The sequence below is a fragment of the Melozone crissalis genome, unplaced genomic scaffold (genome assembly GCF_028551555.1).
Source record: "Melozone crissalis strain CALT ecotype California unplaced genomic scaffold, PUWL_Pcris_2 ptg000009l_1, whole genome shotgun sequence".
Taxonomy (NCBI): Eukaryota; Metazoa; Chordata; class Aves; order Passeriformes; family Passerellidae; genus Melozone; species Melozone crissalis.
Genome location: NW_026535787.1, coordinates 1380293 through 1385342, shown reverse-complemented (window position 1 = coordinate 1385342; position 5050 = coordinate 1380293).

Genomic DNA, 5050 nt, shown 5'->3' with positions numbered 1-5050 from the left:
CCTGCAGATCTCTGTGACTGATGTTTATAATTCTTACTTTCTGTGTTATCAGCACTCATTTTCTGATGGTCAGTGCTTGAAGCATGTGGGAGTTCAGGTGCATTCCTGGTTTTGCAGTTTGAGAAGGGTTTTTCCCAGGGTTGCAGGATCAGAGGATGAGGTTGGAGCCCTCTCCAGACTGGGTAGAGCTTGTGGCTAAGCCATCTGAGCCCAGCAGTAGCCAGCCCTGGGCTCCCTGAAGGGGGCTCTGTCTGTAATTACGGGGTGGAAATCCAGCCTGGCCCTATTTTGGTTCAGCTGCCTCTGTTTCCTGCATTCTTCCCATCCTGGGGTTCCTTCCCACCCAGGAGTGAATTGTGTTACCCAGCCACAGCCACTGGGGAGCTTTGTCATCTTTGGCTCCAGGATGGAATTTAGTAGAGAAAATAAAACTTGTAAGTTCAACCCAAATATGCAGAAAAGAAACACACAGAGGGGAACATTCACTCCCTGCTGCCACCCTGGCAGATATCCCCTGGGAAGGGAGCAGGCCTGTGGTGAAGTGACTGAATGTAGCTGTTTCCCCAAACTGTTTGCCCAGCCATTCTGAGGGACCCAGTTACCTCAGTGCAGACTGGGAGGGTGACTGGAATTTTTTAGGGGCTTGGGTTGGGGTTTTTTTCCTATTTTTGTGCAGTGCCTTGTGTTCACCGAGCTGAGAGTTTACAGCCCTGTGCAAGAAGCGATGTCTGGCCTCAGGGAAGGTTCTGGAAGGCAGAGCAGTGCATGGACATTGCAGGGGTGTAGGTGCAGCCACCCAGGGAAGGACAAGTAGCATTTGCTGACCTTTAGAAAGCCAAAACTGGAGAGTTTTGCTCTATCCTCTTTTCCAAGGCCCTGCCAGGCAGCACCTGTGGCTGAGGCAGCAGGATGAGGCTCTTAGGGCAGGAGCAGGGAGGAGATGGGGTGTTGCAGCCCCTTGCAGCCCAGGAATCTGTGGCATCCCTGGAGAAGAAGGTTCTTTCCTGGCTGAGCACAAGCCCTGGCTCCCAGGCGCTGTCCTGCCGTGCTCAGCTCATCCCAAGCACTCCAAGGTACTTTCCACACCACAACAAACAGCAGCACAGTTTGCTCCGATGGTGGCGTGGGAAGTGGGGAGCTGCAGCCTGCTTTGCCAGGAATCTGCCACGGATTCCATTCTTTGCTGTGGAAGTGTGCAAGCCCAGGCTGGAGGAGGCTTGGGGCAGCCTGGGGTGGTGGGAGGTGTCCTTGCCCATGGCAGGGATGAGCTTTAAGGCCTTTCCAACCCAAACCATTCCATGTTCTCTCCCCCATCCCACTGGAGCCCCTCAGGGCTGTGCAGCCTTTCTGAGAGCCCCTGAAGCCACTGAAAGCAGTGGTTCCATTTACAGAAAGGGGGGGAAAGGGGGTAACTGAACCCAAAACAAACAGGGAGCACAATTGCCTGTGGTGCTGCTGCAGGTGGCAGGCAGGCTGCACATCCCTCTGTGCCTGGCTGGGATCCTGATGGATGCCCAGGGGCCTGCAGGATGGCCTGGCCAGCTCACTGCCAGCCCCTTCTCACTGCTGGGCTCAGGGCTGCACACTCATTTTCCACATGGAAAACTCCCATCACACCACAGAAGGGTCTGGCACAGCCTGAATTCCTCCTTCCCTCACTACCCCTCCAGCAGAGGACAGGTCCCTGGGGATAACCATCCAAAGCACCTGCAAGCTGTGTCCTAGCTCTGGGCTTGTCACTCTGGTAATTTCCATCCATTTGGGCTGGAGTTTCTAAAAAGAGAAATAAAGCCCCGTTTCCCCATCCCCTCCCCTGTGCTCTTCAAGAACACGGTTGAAAGGGACTGGCTTGCCAGGGAGGATGAAAGAGAGGCAGTTTGGAAAGGCTGCTCCCACAAAAAGCCCAGGGAATATGAAAGGGCTGGCAGCAGCGAGGGAGCAGCAGGAGCAGCGTTTGATGCAGAGCAAGGGGCAGGCAGGTAGGGGGGCTGCACAGAAAGGAAGGGGCAGAGGCAGCAAAATCCACCCTGTGCTGTTTGCCAGGCTCTCCCCAGAGGAGATGTCCCCTGCAGACAGCCTGAAGCAGAATTTACAGAGCTCTGAAGGGTACAGCTTGGGCACCAGCCAGGAATTGCACTGGGGGGGTTAACAGGAGCTAATCCAGCTGGGCCAGGACTCATGGGCTTCCTGGAACTGGAGCACTGGATGTTTTCATGCAGCACTTTGTGGTACCAGGGTCACAGACCTGGAGGCAGAACGGTGCCTTTAGGGCTGGCGAGAATTGCACGGGGTCAAGAGGAGGAATTAGAGCTGGAGGGAAGGACCCAAAGCACTTACAGAGCCAAGAGCTGCTTCAGAGCCAGGCACAGCTCCCGCTCCTCTGGAAAAAGAGCAAAGCTGAAGCTTTTAAATCACCCTTCGTGTGTTCAGCTCAGCCACATCTCCCCCTGGAGCGCTCCTGGCCACTGCTGCAGCCCGACCCAGAGGTTTGGTTTCTCCTGCTTTGCTGCTGGTTTTCCAGGGGTAGGGACGGTCCCAGGTGGATTCTGTGGCTGTTTGCAGGGGGCCAGCAAAACATGAATCAAAACCCACTGGATGTTTCTCCTAAAACTCACTGGAGCTGCCTCTGGCATCCTGAGATCTGCTCCTGAGGAGACACAGTTTGCAGCCACAAGACAGAGAATTGCTGTGGCTGGGACTGAGGCAGAGCTGGGGGTGCAATCCAGCCCCCAGGCTGGGGGAGAGGAAGGGAAACAATCCAAACTGAATTCAGGAAAACCTGGGCAGTTCCCAGAGGAACACTGGAAAGACGAGCCAAGGAATCACTGAAACGCCACCAATTAAAGCCACAGTTCCCAGAAACTGGAGGTTTCCAGGGATGTCAGAAGGGGAAAACAGAGCAGTCAGGCAGATCCAGACCCAGCCCAGCGCTGGTCCCTGGGAAGATGCTGAAGAGGAGATTCATCCACGGGCAGCCACTGGGATGGGGGTGTCATGGGCTGTCTCACACAGATCTCACAGCAAACATCTCATTTCTCCCTCAGGCAGGCACCTGTCCCACCTGGGCAAGCTTCCTTCCTGACTGAAGGAGGGGCTTTGACCCTGTCCCACCTTGTTCCCACAAACCAATTACCAGCCAGATGGAATTATGCAGAGGGGAGAAAAAGAGGAGAAAAACCAGGCTTAATTGGAAAGCTCCAGCCCCAGGAGCTGCAGGTAGTTTGCTGCCTGCCCAAAAGGATTTATCTACAAGAATCTCACCAGGGTCTGTCCTGTCTCTGGGACTAATCAATATTTTAATTAATTACTTGGACGATGAGAGAAGCAGGAGCTAATAAAATTTCTGCTTACGGACGTGAGTGCTTTGGACTGGAATCCAAATCCTTCAGAGCAGATTGGAGAAATTGTGTGAAATGGATAATACTGGGATTTACAGGAGCAAAACAGCGGGGCAGGGGAAGGAGGGCTGAGGTGCAAAGTCTGCCCTGGGAGAAAGGGGATGTGCCAGCAGCTCCTAATGGACCAGAAGAGTTTTGGGTTCATATTGTCCCTTTAAATTAAATTGGCATTCACCACAGCTCTCTGCCTGTCCTGTGAGGGGAAGATATGACCCCTTACACTTGGAGGCATAAAATTATCTCCTAATGTTGCTGAATTGAGTAAGTTTCCTGCTTATTGCCAAGTGCATCTCCTCCAGCTGTGCCCTCTCGAAGGTCCGAGCAAACAGAGCAGAGTAAATCAGGAATTATCTCCTGTGCTTAGAGACAGCTTGAGTAATGATTGCTCCTGAAATATGGAATTCATCTCTGGGGCTTAATGGGCTTGCAGTGGAGCTGCAGGAGCTGGCTGCTGAGGGTTCTGAGGTGTTTGTGGCCAGGGAGGAGCATCCTTCATCCTGCAGAGGTGATGAGGGCTGGAGCTGCTCCCCAGCCTCATCTGGTGCTTCCAGGGGGCTGAAGGACAGAAGCGCTTCCACACAGCACTGATAAAGGATTCTAATCCCTCTCCCCTCATTTTTCAAGTGAGAATGGCATTTGCTGAGGAGAGCAGAACCTGAGGTGGTTCCAAGCTGTGCACACATTCTGAGCAAACTCAGGAAAAAGTAACTTCCCCTGGGTAAACTTGCTGTTGATTTCTCCTTGCTCTCACACCTGCTGTGAAAAAAGGCTTCCCTTTCCACCCTCCCCATGTCCTGTTTGTCCCAGTGCCGTGACCTAATCACACACTGGGCACTGACAGTGTCCCAGCTGCACTGAATGTGTCCATTCCAAATGAAGTTTGGCTCTCTGTGCTCATCTTTCTTCTCCCCCCACAGTTTCTGATTTCCTGGGACTGCAGGAGTGTTCTGGAGCACCAATAATGAGACATCCCAAAAGCTGTGGTCTGGGAGATGGGAATTGCCTGTGTGTGAGAGCAGTGCAGGAACAGCAGATCCAGGAGGGTGGGGATGGCATGCTGAGAAATGGAGACACTGTTGGTGGAGATCAAACTGGGAACGCTGGAATTCAGCTGGACTAAAGGAAGGGTCCCTTTCCTATCCCAAGGGTCTCACACTGGCTCTTGCTGCGTTGCTGTCCTACACGTGGAGCAGCAGGGGCACAGCCCACTGTCCCCTCCTGCTGTCCCAGGGCCGGCCTCACCTGGCCTGAGGCTGTTCAGGCACACAAGGCTTTCTCTGGGCCCTGCTGGTGTGACAGCAAGGCCACAGGAAGTGACAGCTCTGCAGTTTCCAGGAAACTGGGGTTTTGAAAGAAAAGGGCTGTGGTTAACAGCTGGAATGTCCATCCCCGAAGCCCCAGCTGTGAAGTTTCCTGCATTCCTCATTCCTCGGGGGAGCCGCTGCCGCTGCAGAAGATGCTGTGGGAACAGAGGATGCTCACCAGGACCACGCCAGCTTTGGGGAAAGCTGCTGGATGAGCCCGAAAAGGATTTTTTGACTGTGCCTCCTCCCTGCTCTTCAGGCAGGCCCCTGGGGGCTTTGTCACACAGCCCGCAGCAAGTGGCCTCCGAGCCCTCCCATTCCTGTGGTTCAGTGCAGAGAGAGCTCTGG